Source organism: Heterodontus francisci, chromosome 5 (assembly GCF_036365525.1).
Source record: "Heterodontus francisci isolate sHetFra1 chromosome 5, sHetFra1.hap1, whole genome shotgun sequence".
NCBI lineage: Eukaryota > Metazoa > Chordata > Chondrichthyes > Heterodontiformes > Heterodontidae > Heterodontus > Heterodontus francisci.
In genome coordinates, this window is record NC_090375.1 from 135,442,139 (window position 1) to 135,458,404 (window position 16,266).

Here is a 16,266-nt window from a genome sequence, read left to right on the forward strand (position 1 = left end):
GGGGGATCCAACGATTGCCGCATAACCTACAGCTCTCTCAGCCTGACTGTCCGGATCCATGTGAAAGTGCACGTGTTGGCCAGCCCTCTTCAACATGCATTTTTGACCATCTTGATGCAGCGATGAGCTGCGGACTGGGATATTCCACAGATGTCTCCAGAAGATCCCTGGAATGATCCTGAGGCGTAAAGATTCAGCGCCACTGTGACCTTCACCACCACAGGCAATGGATGCCCACCACTTCCCATTGAGCTCAGTTCCTCCTTCATCATGGTGCAGATATTATTGACTGCCTCCCTAGAGATATGCAGTATTCTGCGACACTGCTGCTCTGACATTTGCAAGAAGCAGAGCTCTGACAGTAAACCCTCTCTGGTGGCGATTGTCTTCTCCTCATAAGAAGCTGGTTGTGTGCCCTCTGCATCCTCTTCATCCACCTCCCCTTCCAGCCTCATGATCCTGGTGCTCCTCTGGGTGCTGCAGCCCCAATCCCAGTGGCCTCTCTGATGCTCCTCCTCACAGGTGGTCTCAAAACTAGAGTGAATGAGACCTCTTGTAAATTGCTGCACTCACTTCTCAGGGCCTCTCACTCTCCTTACTGTGTATATATAAGTTACAAGTCAGAGAGAACACTCAATCTGAATGCCTCCGATGTTCTCGCCTCCAGATTGCCTGTACCATGGTTTACTCTCTCTTACCCTCCCTACACTGCCACATTACTTCACGCGATAGCTGCTAACTGCATCCAAAACTGACCTATTGCTGAGCTTCCGCCTCCTTATAGATGGCAAGGCTCTGGATCTCCATTGTTCTCATGTGCCCCTCACAAAATTGTGAATACCTTGAATAATTGCCGTTAATTGCCTGTTTAACAGGCTTAATTGCCTGCCTATAATAAGGGTCACTGACCCGATGAAGGGTCACTGACCTGAAACGTTAACTCTGCTTCTCTTTCCACAGATGCTGCCAGACCTGCTGACTGGTTCCAGCATTTCTTGTTTTTATTTCAGATTTCCAGCATCCGCAGTATTTTGCTTTTATTTTAATTGCCTGCCTGCTGCCTTAAAGCGTCAGCCGGCCACCTCCCAGCCCAGCTGGATCTGGGAATATCTCTACTGGCATAAAGATGTCATGCTTCCGTCTTGATGTTATCCACCCGCATTTTGTCGTGCCACCCACCTCCCAGTCCGTAGCCACTGCCATGACAAAATTCCACTCCATATTAGCAGTATGAGCTTCCACTGTAGAAGATCTTTGATGAAAGCTGTTTGTACTGCAGTGTTTGTGACATCGGTCATTAGACCCTGCAATACCGTGGGTTTCACAGGTGTATTGATGAAGGTGACCAACACATCCATGTTGAAAAGGATGGGTTACAAGCTCTGCACAAAGCTGTGTGTCAAGTTGGTGCTTGACTCCTCCATGCTCCTTGATGCTGAGCGCAGGTTTTCTGGCAAGCTTTCCAATGCACCAAGCATTTGGTTATGTACACCCATCAGTCTTCTTCTGTAAGTTGGTCTATCAAAGTCCTCATCTGAGTCTCCTGCAGCAGGCTTAGAGTGCAACCTCACCCCCTGATGAGCTGGCACCTGCACTCTCTTTTCCGCCTGTCCTGGCTGCAGTGCACTTATGCCTGGAATCTCAACACTTGCACATCCTACCTCTATGCTATACTTTAAATTACATGCAGTATCGGTATCTGAGCTGGTGGCTGCAACAGTGAAATCGATTGATGGTGTGTCTTCATCTTCACCGTCTTCTTACTCTTCCTCCACTTCCTGGGCAGATTGCAGTTCTTGGGTATCTGAAATGAAAAAGAGAGAAGGGATGGGTTGTGGAGAGAGGAGAGGAGGAAGTAAGAAGTGTATATTTACACCCTCTGCAGATTGTCAGTCAGAAGACAGTTAGGGATGAGGGAGAATTGGGATTTGAGAAGAAGGATTAACTATGAGGATGGCATCATTTTCAATGGCTTCAGTCCAGCCAGTGGCCAAGGGCTTATCTATTGTCCTTCTCATAATAGCCAGCACTGTCTCCTCCATGAGGGTTAGAGCATGCAGGCATGCCTCTCCCCTTCCAGTTAGTTCCTGCTGTCTCCGGTTGTGCGCCAACTTCTCCTGCAAGAGAGAGGCAAGTGTGTCAGTGAGTGACACGCAATAAGTTTGAGTGAGGTGGCTGTCATGATGGAAAAGCTGCCAGTATGTGCGATCTGTGAGTTGCGGGTGTGAACCTTGCAACAGTGCTAAATGTGTGAGAGTAAGGTAAAGCATACGAATGTTAAGTATGATTGACAGAGATTGTTGGGAGGTGTGATGGGCGTATGGTGAATTGAGCAGTGGCTGAGGCTAGTTCTGTGGTTGGTAGGACATGACATTTGAAGATTCATTCACTGACCTTGACCACCCTTGTGAGGTCATTAGACTTTTTCTGACACTGCATCCTGCTCCTTGGGGTTTACACTCCAGGCATTAACCACTCTGACTATTTGTTTCTACTGTCTTCTCATTGTATGAGATGAAAAAGGGAAAGGGTTGGGTTCTGATGAGGGGCGAGGCGAAAGTAAGAAGTGTGTGCTTACATGATCTGCAGCTTATGAGTCAGATGAGATTCCAGGCTGAGGGAGAAGTGGGATGAGAGAAGGAGGATTAGGTGTGCAGATACCCTCATCATTGATCCCTCCTGCACCGCCAGCACAGTATCCACCATGGAGGTTAAAACAAGCAATTATACCTTTTCCCCTCCAATTCTTTCCTATAACCTGCTGTTAGGCCCTGATTTGAAAAAACTCCAGCCACTTCACGCAGCCATAGTGCATCTCCCTTTTTGACATGCAGGCTGCCTTCAAGTAATGCTAACCACTCATGATATTGGGTCTCCTGCTGAAGTGCACAGTCAATGAACAGTTCAGAGAGCATGGCTCCCTGCAGCAATCATTTAAGAGGGCAGGCAGTACCAATTTAACCTGCTGTCTGCAATGCAATGAATGGGCATGGCTTAGTTGTGTACTGCAAACCCCATATCCGTTTTCGGGTGTTAGCCATTTGTCTCCTTTAGACTGCTGTCTCTGACCATACCCAAGGTTCCTTAATTTAAATGCCAAGACTGGGTACACATGTCACCAGGGGCACAAATTATAGTGCAATTTCCTATTTAGCACCAGGTGCATGGTCTTCCCTTGTAAAGATCTTTGAAGTGCCTTCTCAGCTGCCTTTGCAATGGTTCATAAAGAGTAAAGTTAAAAGCTTGCTTCCTTACTGGGGCTTTCGATTATTCGATTAGAGATACAGCACTGAAACAGGCCCTTCGGCCCACCGAGTCTGTGCCGAACATCAACCACCCATTTATACTAATCCTACACTAATCCCATATTCCTACCAAACATCCCCACCTGTCCCTATATTTCCCTACCACCTACCTATACTAGTGACAATTTATAATGGCCAATTTTACCTATCAACCTGCAAGTCTTTTGGCTTGTGGGAGGAAACCGGAGCACCCGGAGAAAACCCACGCAGACACAGGGAGAACTTGCAAACTCCACACAGGCAGTACCCGGAATCGAACCCGGGTCCCTGGAGCTGTGAGGCTGCGGTGCTAACCACTGCGCCACTGTGCCGCCCAGCTATTGCTTCTCTCTCCACAGAATCTGCCAGACCTGCTGAGTATTTCTAGCATTTTTGTTTTTGTTTCAGATTTCGCGCATCTGCAGTATTTTGCTTTTATTTTTGTGTTTAACTCACTGCCACTTCTCTTCCAGGAATGCGTACCTTGAAGAAGTTCTACTCTTCTCTCCGACGGGATTTTCGTTTGTCTGATCTTTTCATTGAGAACTGTCAGTGAGACATTGGCCATCTCAATTTCTCTGCTCCCCTCACTCACTCTAACCTGTCTCCCTCTGAACTTGCTGCATTCCGTTCTCTCAGATCTAACCCCGACATTGCATTCAAACCAGCAGACAAGGTTGGTGCTGTTGTTGTCTGGCGTACCGACCTCTACCTTGCAGAGGCTGAGCACCAACTCTCAGACACTTCTTCCTACTTCCCCTGGACCATGACCCCACCACTGAATATCAAGCTACTGTCCACAGGACTGTCACTGATCTCATCTCCTCCGGAAATCTTCCCTCTATAGTTTCCAACCTCATAGTCCTGCAACCCCGGACAGCCCACTTCTACCTCCTTCCCAAATTCCACAAACAGGACTGTCCCAGCAGACGCATCATTTCAGCCTGCTCCTACCTCACTGAACTCATTCCTTCCTATCTTGATTCGATCGTTTCTCTGTTGTTTCAGTCTCTTCCCACTTACATCCGTGACTCTTCTGACACCCTATGCCATTTTGACAATTTCCAGTTTCCTGGCACTAACCGCCTCCTCTTCACTATGGACGTCCAATCTCTCTACACCTCCATCCCCCAAAAGGATGGTTTGAGGGCTCTCCGCTTCTTCCTTGAACAGAGGCCCACCCAGTCCCCATCTACCACCACCCTCCTCTGCCTGGCTGAACTTGTTCTCACATTGAACAACTTCTCCTTCAACTCCACTCACTTCCTTCAAGTAAAAGGTGTTGCTATGGGTACCCGTATAGCTCCTAGTTATCCCGTCTTTTTGTGGGATATGTTGAACATTCCTTGTTCCAGTCCTACTCAGGCCCCCTCCCCCAACTCTTTTTCCGGTACATTGATGACTGTATTGGTGCCGTTTCCTGCTCCCACCCTGAACTGGAAAACTTTATCAACTTTGACTCTAATTTCCATCCTTCTCTCACCTTTACATGGTCCATCTCTGACACGTCCCTTCCCTTCCTCGTCACCATCTCTGAGGATAGGCTGTCTACTAATATTCATTATAAGCCCACCGACTCCCACAGCTATCTCGACTACACTTCTTCACACCCTGCCTCCTGTAAGGACTCCATTCCATTCTCACAGTTTCTCCGTCTCCAACGCACCTGCTCTGATAATGCAACCTTTCACAACAGCACCCCTGATATGTCTTCCTTTTTCCTCAACCGAGGATTCCCCCCCACTATGGTTGACATGGCCTTCAACCGTTTCCAGCCCATTTCCTGCACTTCTGCCCTCACGCCTTCCCCTCCCTCCCAGAACTGCGACAGGGTTCCACCTCACCAGCCTCCACATCCAGATGATCATCCTCCACCATTTCCGCCACCTCCAGCATGATGCCACCACCAAACACATCTTCCCCTCCCTTCCCCTGTCAGCATTCCAAAGGGATCTTTCCCTCCGTGACACCCTGGTCCATTCCTCCATTACTCCCGACACCTCATTCCCTTCCCACGACACCTTCCCATGCAATCACAGAAGGTGTAATACCTGCCCTTTTACCTGTTCTCTTCTCACTATCCAAGGCCCCAAACACTCCTTTCAGGTGAAGCAGCGATTTACTTGTACTTCTTTCAATTTAGTATACTGTATTCGCTGCTCACAATGCGGTCTCCTCTACAATGGGGAGACCAAACGCAGATTGGGTGATCGCTTTGCTGAACACCTCCGCTCAGTCCGAAAGCATGACACCAAGCTTCCGGTTGCTGGCCATTTCTACACTCCCCACTGCTGTCATGCCAACATTTCTGTCTTTAGCCTGCTCCAGTGTTCCAGTGGACATCAACACAAGCTTGAGGAGCAGCACCTGATCTTTCTATTAGGCACTCCACTGCCTTGCGGACTGAACATTGAGTTCAATAACTTCAGAGCATGACTGGCCTTTTTAAAATATTTTATTTTTTAACCATGGGCCTGCTTTTCATGTAGTCAGAGCTGCTCTTTATTCTGCTATTAACACTCTTTCTGGACTAATGCTTTGTCTTTCACCACAAGTATTAACACACGCTTTGCCCTTCTCCCAGCACAACTTTGTTATTTAATCTCTTCTGCCCTTTGTTCTCTCCCCCACCCGGCCCTCCTCCCCTTCACTTGCTTAAAACCTAATTCTTTTCTAACCTTTGCCAGTTCTGATGAACGGTCACAGAGCTGAAACATTAACTTTGCTTCTCTCTCCATAGATGCTGCCAGACCTGCTGAGTATTTCCAGCATTTTTGTTTTTGTTCCTTTCTGGGGGTCCGGTTATAATACATAGTTTTCATAAAGATAGTGCTCCTTTAATATGTGTTCTGATAATGCTTCAGAGTCTTACTTTAACATTATGAGTGCTTGCGTCTCGGTTAAAATCAGAGCGTTATTGTAATAACATTATTATTGTAGCGTATAAATAAATGTGCTGAAAATTTTAAACAATATTTATCATGTCTGATTCGATTTTCAAAATCATCCTGAATTGACTCAGTTATAACAGAACCCAAAGTTGTCTTGTCTTGAATTCAGGCAAGTTTCTTGGGCAGTCTTTAAAGAATAAAATATGTATCTTTTTGATGGATAGCATCACACATCACTTGCAGTGAATGTTGTTTAAAAAGGCTGAAAGGTCACACTACCGGACTGAGGTCACAGAAGTAGAAAGAGCTTTGAATGTTTCTGTAGTCTGAATGTTCCTGTATTCAGCAGAGAAATGACTGAACCTCTGTGCTTTAGTACTCCAATCTCTGCATCATAATATTCTCTGGTAGTTTATATGCTCAATATAGACTTCAAGTTCACTTTTTACTTTATATCAATGTCCAGAGACAGTGGATTAAGGCACCCTGCATCCATTAGATCTGCTTTTGGTAATAGGTGGTATATCTGTGCATGTTGCCATGTCCAGTGGGTCCCAGGAGATTACATGGCTCCAGAATTGGGGTGGGTGAAGGGGAGGTGGGGGAGTGTATATATTGAGATACACCAGATATTACAATTGTGTGGGACAGGCTGGATGGACCAGCAGGTCTTTTCCTGTCTGCTATTTTTCACATGTTTGTAATGCAGCACATGAAAAGATCCAAAATTTGAGAAATGTGCTCACTTTTGGCTTTGATATTAACTCCCCACCAACAGCACCACCCCCTCCCCGCACCATCCCTAAGCCTAGTGACAGGCAGTAGAGTGTGCCCCGATCTCTCATTCCCTCCTTCCCACTATGATCTCTCTCGCACCCCTGCAGGCCCTGATGTCTCGCTCCCTCCCTCTCACAATGGCCTTTCTTATGCCCTCTGCCTATCATGCAGTGATCTTTTGCTCCCTTCCTCCTGCAATGGCCTCTCAGTAACCCCACATGCTGCAATTTCTTGCTCCCTTCCTCCCGCAATGATCTTTTCCCTCTCACAAGTCCTGCTCTCACTCACTCCCTCCCAGTATGGCTTCTCTCTTCACCTCACCTCCACCAAGCTCCGATCTCTTGCTTCATTTCTTCCTCCATAGCCTCTTGCCCTCACTCTAAGCCTCAATCTCTTACTGCCTCCTGATTGCCAGGGACCATCCCAAAGTAGTTCCAGCTGTGGCCTCCTGCCAGTCAATTTGGCTGGCTGCTGGGCTTGAAATGGAAGAAAAGAATTATGAGGTCTTTTTGTTAAATCCAGCAGGACTCCCACGTTCCTGGCCTTGATGGGTCTTCCCCGTGCTACCGCACTCTCCCTGTTTTCTCACAAGCACAATACAATCTACAGTTTGGTTCTGCAAGTGTCTCTGCATAAGGGAGTGAAATTCACCTTGAGCCTCGTGCACCAGCAGCTCATTTTACAATCCCCTGACTTTCATTTCTATTGAGTTCAAAGGAAAAGAAAAATTGGGCAAGCGTAAAACTAGCTCCCAAAGAGATACCTATTCTCTTTCCCTCAAGTTGATTACATAAGTACAGTATATTAAATCTGACTCCAAAATTCGTGTATGAACACAGTACCAGAGTTAGCTGTAGATTTTAGTGCACATGTTTTTCAGCAATAATCCTTAATTTTGTAATTAAGTAAAACTGCAGAATATTTATCCATCTACCACTTCTCCAATGGTCATTGTAGGCTGCCTCTTTCCTCCATGTGTAATTTCCTCCAATTAAACGTTGGAATGACCGAAACCATTGTCTTCGGTCCCTGCCACAAACTCCACTCCCCAGCGACTGACTCCATTCCTTTCCCTGGCAACTGTTTGAGGCTCAATCAGACTGTTCATAACCTTGTTGTCATAGCTGACCCTGAGATCAGATTCCAATCACATATCCACGCCATTGTTAGCACCATCTATTTCCACCTCCATAACATTACTCAACTCTACTACTGCCTCTGCTCATCTGCTACTGGAACCCTCATCCATGACTTTGTTACCTCTAGATTTGACTATTCCAACACATTCCTATACTCTGTAAACTTGAGGCCATCCAAAACTCTGTAGCCCAGGGCTTCACTCACACCAAGTCTCATTCACCTATCACCCCTGTCCTCACTGCCCTACATTGGCTCCTGCTTTAGCAAGTCCTCGATTTTAAAATTCTCATCCTTGTTTTCAAATCCCTCCATAGCCTCGCACCCCCCCCTCCCTTTCTTTGTAATCTCTTCCAGCCTCACAACCCTCCAATATATTTGCATTCCTCTAATTCTGGCCTCTTGAGCATCCCTGATTTTAATTGCTCTATCATTGGTGGCTGTGCCTTCAGTCGTCAAGGCCCTAAGCTGTGGAATTCCCTCCGTACACCTCTCTACCTTGCTACCACTTTCCTCCTTTAAGAGGCTCCTTAAAACCTAATTCTTTGACCAAACTTTGGGTCACCTGCTCTGATATCTTCTTATGTGGCTTGGTGTCAAATTTAGCATTATAACAATCCAGTGAAGTGCCTTGGCACACTTTATTACAGTTAAAGGTGCTATATAAATACAAGTTGTTGTTGTTGCTGTTGTAATATCTCCCTTCTTCCTCAGGCCCACTGTCCTGCCCCTACAGTAACAAAGAATCATCATGAGCATAGAATATTTGAACCTCTCAGTCTAAAGCTAACCCTAAAAGGAAGTATTTTCTTACCAGGAGCAGGTTTTGAGTGGGCAGGAGGGGACGTGGCAAGTGTCAAACCCACCCAACATTACCACTTTGAGGCCTGGGCTATTTTAACTCCAGGGCCTCAGTTCCACCCGAATGGTCATCTGCCGGAGCAAACAGGCAGAAAGAGGCTGCTGACCAGGTTTGGATAGATCAAAACTATAAGGCCCGGAAGCTGCTCACCAGCACTGAGTTAAATCATGGGAGAGGAATAGGGATGTTTTGTAGGTAGTAAGCGGAGCAGAGGCTGACGATTTTGTGGGGGCTACAGGAACAGGAGCGCTCTTCCTGGCTCCAACAAGGAATGTTTTGGACTTACCCCCTCTTCTCAACCCATGACCCTCTTCCACACCCGCTTATTTTACTCAGTGGTTTGCTAGCTGCCTTTAAAACGCCTCTGGGCCCTTGATCCACATGTAATAATGAGAATTCTGCCTGGGTCAAGCAGGTGTCTCACTGGCCTAAAGAAAGATTGTTAAGATGGTGGCAGGCAGGAATCGATGGGGTAACGTGCAGTAAGTCTTTGCACAGGTATTTTAACTGTGCACACACCCAATCCCTGCCAGGTGGAGTGGGCTAAATATTCCCTCCTCTAATGTTAAGTTCCGTTTCAAAGCAGGTATATGTTTTTGAAGAGGTTATGCAATATAGCCTCAGCTGCGTTTTGAGAGTCTATGCATCTGTGCGAGAAAGATTCGTCCAATTGTCAGTCTCATTAAGAATTGCTAATTTTAAAAGTGTCCTGTAAATTTGCACTTACAGTTCAAGAACAGCCGATTACCTCCTAGTTTAAGCCGAGGAGCAAACATTGCCTAAAATTGACTTGTTGAACAATCAGACTTCAACTAGTTTTGATTATATTAGCAGATCCCATTAGGATCTGCTCAAGCTTTCTTGCGAATTATCAAAAAAAGTCCTGAACTAACAATTGTTTATTAACCTTAATATCACATTTAGTAGAACTTATATTGAAATATTGAGGGGTTCGAAATCAACTTGGGGGTGGGAAGCAGAGGAGTGGGGGCTGAAGTGGCCAGTGAACTCTCTGGCCACCTGAACTATGAGGCCCGACAGATTTTACCTCCCGACACTCATTTGAATGCTCTGGGACTGACCAGCTCCTGAAGCTGGTGGGAACGACAACAATACCAGCAAGAAGTGGCGGAAAGTTGTGGAGGGTTGGGCTGCCAGGGACCCATGGAAACAGTCATGGGCAAGTTAATTGAGGAGGAGGGGCTCCCCGACCCACAAGGATTTCACATAAAAGATATTTCTCAAACTTACCTTGGCTTCTTCTTGTAATTCTGCAGACTCCCATTAGGGTTGAGGAGTTGGGGTTGGCTCTGTGTGGACATCCCAAGCGTGGTAATTAAAATGTCGTTGCTGCACCAATAATGTTATCAGACAGCGAAATTGGTATTTAAATTAGGGCCCCGTCTGCCTGCAGCAGGAACCTCGACTGACTTCAAAGTTGGTGAAGACAAGCTGCTGACAGGTGGGAATGGTGCAGTCTGCGGTTGGTAAGTAAACTCGGCCTGATCTTAAACCCTCTCAAGCACTGAACTCCTTTGAGTATGCAAATGTTTAGATATTATTAATTGAAAAATAAATAACATTATAACATGTTGCACCAAGTCAGCACTAACTACTTGCTGATTATAAATTTACCATTGAAATAGGTGTCTCTGATTGACATAAATTAGTGAGATTAATTTAGGATTAGGCTCTTTAATATCTGAAAATTAGGAACTCCTGGTCATTGTTATTATGCCTGCTGCCTCAGAAAGATACCACTTTCCAACACCCCTTAAGAGTTACAGGCTGTTTTCAGAAGCAGCAGGCCAACTAGATTTCCCATCCTCCCAACCAATAAACTGCCTATAAACAGCATCATTTGGGCTGTCAGTATTCGATGAGGGCCAATCAGAAATATTGATTCTCATTGGGTGGACAGAGCATATACACACTCACCACCTGTCCAATTTATAGCAGAAACAAAAATCTATATCTTCGTTTGAAAACATAACTATACAAGATTTCAAAAACAGCTATACAAGCATCCTTGCATTTAATCAGAGTGATAGTGGAATGGGATGTATAATATCATGGTACATTGATTAATGAGTTAATACATTACAAGGTGCAAAGTTGAGCCATACAGACCAGCTAGTTCCTTGTGTCAGTATTTGATTAGTAATGAGTTAATATTCATATCAATGTTTCTGGGAGAAAGAGTGGGCAAATCAGCCAGCATTCCTCCTCCTGTTTATCCAATGACGCCTGCTGGGAAGTAGACAGGCTTGACTGTGATAGCCCCCTGTTTGAAAATTCTGCCCAAGTCTATAGAATAGTCACTTAACAAGTTATTGGAGTCTCCCAGAGCTCAGGAATGATATGCAGCCTGAGGCATCAACTCCAGAAAAAGATGAAAGAAACGGAGAGAACATTAGATAAACAATTTTCTAGTTGTTTGACAACTTAAAGAAGTTTCAGATCAATTTAAAACAAAGTTAGTGTACATTTTAATTTAATTTTTAAAAGTTTAATCTTCAACATAATGTAAAAGTTCTTCAAACCTAGAAGATTAAATGTACACAAGGAAAGCAACTAAAAGGAATACATTGTCTCTTTGTATGTGCACACACCAGGAGATCTCAGGTGAAATGGAATTCTTCATAGGGTCAGCATGGAAAGGTTGTGAGTTTTTCCTCTTCATTTTGAGTACAAGATGAATGCCAAGTCCTTTGAGATGTTGAAGGTGCTGGCTGAGAGGGTGACAATAAGAGACAGATGGGCTTTTGTGATGCTTAAAAGATTAACAAGGTCTTCTTTGGAGCACAAGACTAGTGGCAAAATCAAAAGTAGTTGGTACCAGAGCTCTTCATTTTGGATTGTTATTTGTAAAAGCGAAACAATCTTCTGCGATTATGACATTTGAAAACGTATATATCAAATGCACATTAATACATTTTGAATTTAGTCAAAGGAGCAGGAGGTTCAAAGATCACAAACTGGGGAATAGGATGCTCAAAGGATAAGACATGATTTCTGACATTTTGATTCAGACAGGATACCAAAATGTCACAGAAAAAGAACATCATGCTGTTCCACAGGACGATAGAAAGAAAAAAACACAAATCAAACCATTGTGACATTTTAATGTTTATGTATATAAATTGCTGAATTATGTTGTAACTAATAAACATATCTCAGGATTGGACACTTACATAATCAATTTCTCTCATGATCAGCTCTGTTTTACTTTTGTACCTCAAAAATAAACTGCAGGAACAAAGTCTTGAATCTTCACTTTAAAAATTGGTTATTGTTCAATGCAATATTAAAATATAGGAATGTCTGCAGTTTGTTAATGAAGAACAGTATTTACATTTCAAATAATTCACAACATTTTAAGTTATATTTGAAAATCTGGCATAATGAAAACTGAACAAACATCCTGTATTCTGAACAAGTATTGTTCATATTTGCAGGTGGTCTCGCTCTGCAGATTGTTCAAAATAAACTGCTTCAAAAATGAACAATTGACATTCTGCTGGTGAGGGAGTCAAGGACAAGGGAATATAGCATGAAGATCAGAGCCAGACCATTCAGGAGAGAAATTAGAAAACACTTCTACATGCAAAGGGTGGGAGAAATGTGGAAATCTCTCCAACAAAAATCTGTAGATGCTCGTGCAATTCATTTTACATCTGAGATCAATAGGGTTTTGTTAGCCAAGGGTATTAAGGGATCTGGCTTAAGGTGATTGGATGGGGTTAGGATACAGATCAGCCATGAACTCATTGAAAGGTAGAACAGGCTCGAGGGGTTGAATGGACTTCTCTTGTTCCTATTTTCCTAACTGTTGACTGTATTTAGTGATGTATGTCCACTACATTTAATTTCATGACAATCTGCATAATAAATCAAAAATAAACCAATTTCTATTGCAAGCCAACATTATTCATTTCGCAGTAACTTTGCTTGGTGCAGCTTCTAACTGGCTGAACCAAGGAAAGATTTCCTATTCCAACATTTCAAATGTCAGCTGAAGAGGAAGAGTGCTTTAACATAAAAAAGAAATCCACTTTCCACTCTAGACATGTAAATATACAAGAATTTTGTTGTGGAGAGTGAAATTCACATTTTATCCAATGTTAAATTGGTATACTGATAGGGTTAGAAGTAGTAGAGTGGGAGGAGGCTCATGTGGGGCATAATAATGGCATAGACCAGTTGGACTGAATACCCTGTTTCTGTGCTGTAATTTCTATTTAATTCTATATCGGAAAAACTGCCGGCCTGCTACTCACGACTCAGGGAAATATGGCGCTAAAGATGGGGGTCTTGAGCCTGCACATACTGGCAGCCCAATGGCGCAATCTTCCTGGAGACAGCCTCCAAATTGGTCACCTCCATGCTCACTGTAATATTAAGGATGGCGGGAGGGCTCTCAATGCTGCCAGCCTGTAGCCTCGGCAACCCCACTGGGAGAGGTGGGTGCTGCTGAGGCAGGACAACACGGAGGTGCCCTCGGAGACTTGTATTTAAAGTGAGAATTATTAGGAGTGAAGCTGTTAGGTTCCTCAAAGCGGAGGGTATGTGAAGGAATCTGTCCATAATAAGGGGTTATAAAGGTCAAAGAGTTATTTTCCTATGAATTAGGAATTTAAAAATTGAAAGCAGAATTCATCTGCCTGAAAGGTTAGAAGAAGTTCATATCATGCCTGGAAATGCCCCTGTGATCAAAGCCACAGCATAATTGCCTCTTCCTAGAACACAATGGTAGCTTCTGAAAACAGGAACTTGCTCGTAAAAAGTCACGAGCATCATCAACTCAGTAAGGCACTGATAATACAGGTTTCATAAATAATCATTGCAAGTTACTACAGTATAACAATGAATAACATGATTTTCCATGGAACAACCTAAATCACCTGTCAATTGAATCTGGGAAACTGAGTTATAAACTTGAAACACACGTGGGTGACTAGGAAGTTTACCACCATTTGCAACTTCTAGCATCCTGTGGCTCTAAGGATGTTAACCAGCATCTCTGCTCACAGCTTCCTGCTGGCTCAGCCTTTCCTTAGAAATTAAACAATGTGTATTTTAACTAGAAATTAACAGTTATACTACCTTCTTTGGGAAATAGAGGAGGACAAACCTACTTGCAAAGAGGTAACACCCCCATCCATAAAAAAATTATGCAGCTTAGAAACAGTATAAATATTGGATCCACACATTGAATCTTTAGAATTGTTGGATTCACTCCAAAGTTTCTCATGGTAAAAGTACAGCTACTGTGGTGCAGCGATGATAGTTCTCCCCTTAATTTAAGGTGAATATACTTTAAATGTTGATGGATATTAGATTAGATTAGATATGCAGCACTGAAACAGGCCCTTCGGCCCACCGAGTCTGTGCCAACCATCAACCACCCATTTATACTAATCCTACACTAATCCCATATTCCTACCAAACATCCCCACCTGTCCCTATATTTCCCTACCACCTACCTATACTAGTGACAATTTATAATGGCCAATTTACCTATCAACCTGCAAGTCTTTTGGCTTGTGGGAGGAAACCGGAGCACCCGGAGAAAACCCACGCAGACACAGGGAGAACTTGCAAACTCCACACAGGCAGTACCCAGAATCGAACCCGGGTCCCTGGAGCTGTGAGGCTGCAGTGCTAACCACTGTGCCGCCCCTATCTTAAATATCTTAAATATTTTATTGTAACAATATTTAAACTTAATAATTGGATTCTCTATGAGGAACAAGATTATACTATTAAGGTTGCAATTGACTTTCCCACCAAATGTGAATTGAATATTCAGTTCTTTCATACACTTTGACACAATTTAGAAATTTTATTGTCCCATATAGTCTTCTGTATCCAAAACTCCAGACCCCATCTCCGTATACTCTTCAGTGGGGAGGTACATTATTGAGGAACGATGCCTGGACCCTTATAATAGCCGGGTTGTTATAATATGGCTAAAACCTGTTAAAAAGGCTATCTGGAGGAAGGTAATATTCTCAGCTGGTTCCTTTCCTTTGGAGAGAGTTAGATCAGTTCTTCAGACCCATTCAAGTGTCTGTGAGATCTGTCTTTCTCAATCTTAAGTGAGAGCGATCATCTGGGGAATACGCGTGATCTGGGATAGTCCCAAAAAGGGGCTAGAATTATAATCCAGTTCAGGGAAACCCTCCAGGTGCATTATTTGGGCCACAAGTTGTTTTTTAATTCATTTTCTGGGATATGGGCATTGCTGGCGAGGCCAGCATTTATTGCCCATCCCTAATTGCCATTGAACTGAGTGGCGTTCGAGGCCATTTCAACGGCATTTTAAGAGTCAACCACATTGCTGTGGGTCTGGAGTCACATGTAGGCCAGACGAGGTATGGACTGCAGATTACCATCCCTAAAGGACATTAGTGAATCAGATGGGTTTTTACAACAGGGCGGCACAGTGGCGCGGTGGTTCGCACCGCAGCCTCACAGCTCCAGCGACCTGGGTTCAATTCTGGGTACTGCCTGTGTGGAGTTTGCAAGTTCTCCCTGTGCCTGCGTGGGTTTTCTCCAGGTGCTCCGGTTTCCTCCCACAAGCCAAAAGACTTGCAGGTTGGTAGGTAAATTGGCCATTATAAATTGCCCCTAGTATAGGTAGGTGGTAGGGAAATATAGGGACAGGTGGGGATGTGGTCGGAATATGGGATTAGTGTAGGATTAGTATAAATGGGTGGTTAATGGTCGGCACAGACTCGGTGGGCCGAAGGGCCTGTTTCAGTGCTGTATCCCTAAAAAAAACAGTCAGTGATAATTTCATGGTCACCATTAGACTAGCTTTTTTAAAATTCCTGATTTATTAATTGAATCCAAATTTCACCATCTGCCATGGTGGGATTACTATTCTAGTGACATTACCACTGCGCCAACTCCTCCCCACCTTTAATGTGGCCTTTCCTACCGGTGGCCCCTTTCTTTAGGGAATGGAGCCTCCGGCTTCAATGGGCCACCGGCCTACCATAGGGAAGTTTCCTCCATGGAGATGGCAGCTTCCACACGTGTGGGCCATTCTGCCAGTGGAAAAATGCCAGAGCATCCATAAAATCGGAGTTAATTGGGTCAGTTCTCATCTTCGTTGGCTGCCTGTTTCCGAGGACATAGACAAAGACATAGGGCTGAATTTTCACACCATGAGTGGGTAACACGAGCTGGGACAGTTTCCAGGTTGCAAACCCACCGCCGGTGAGAAACTGAAATGATGCACGATATTCACGGGGGCAATCCCTTAATTAATATGGAGATGAGTTTCCCATCCATTTAGTGGCCGTGG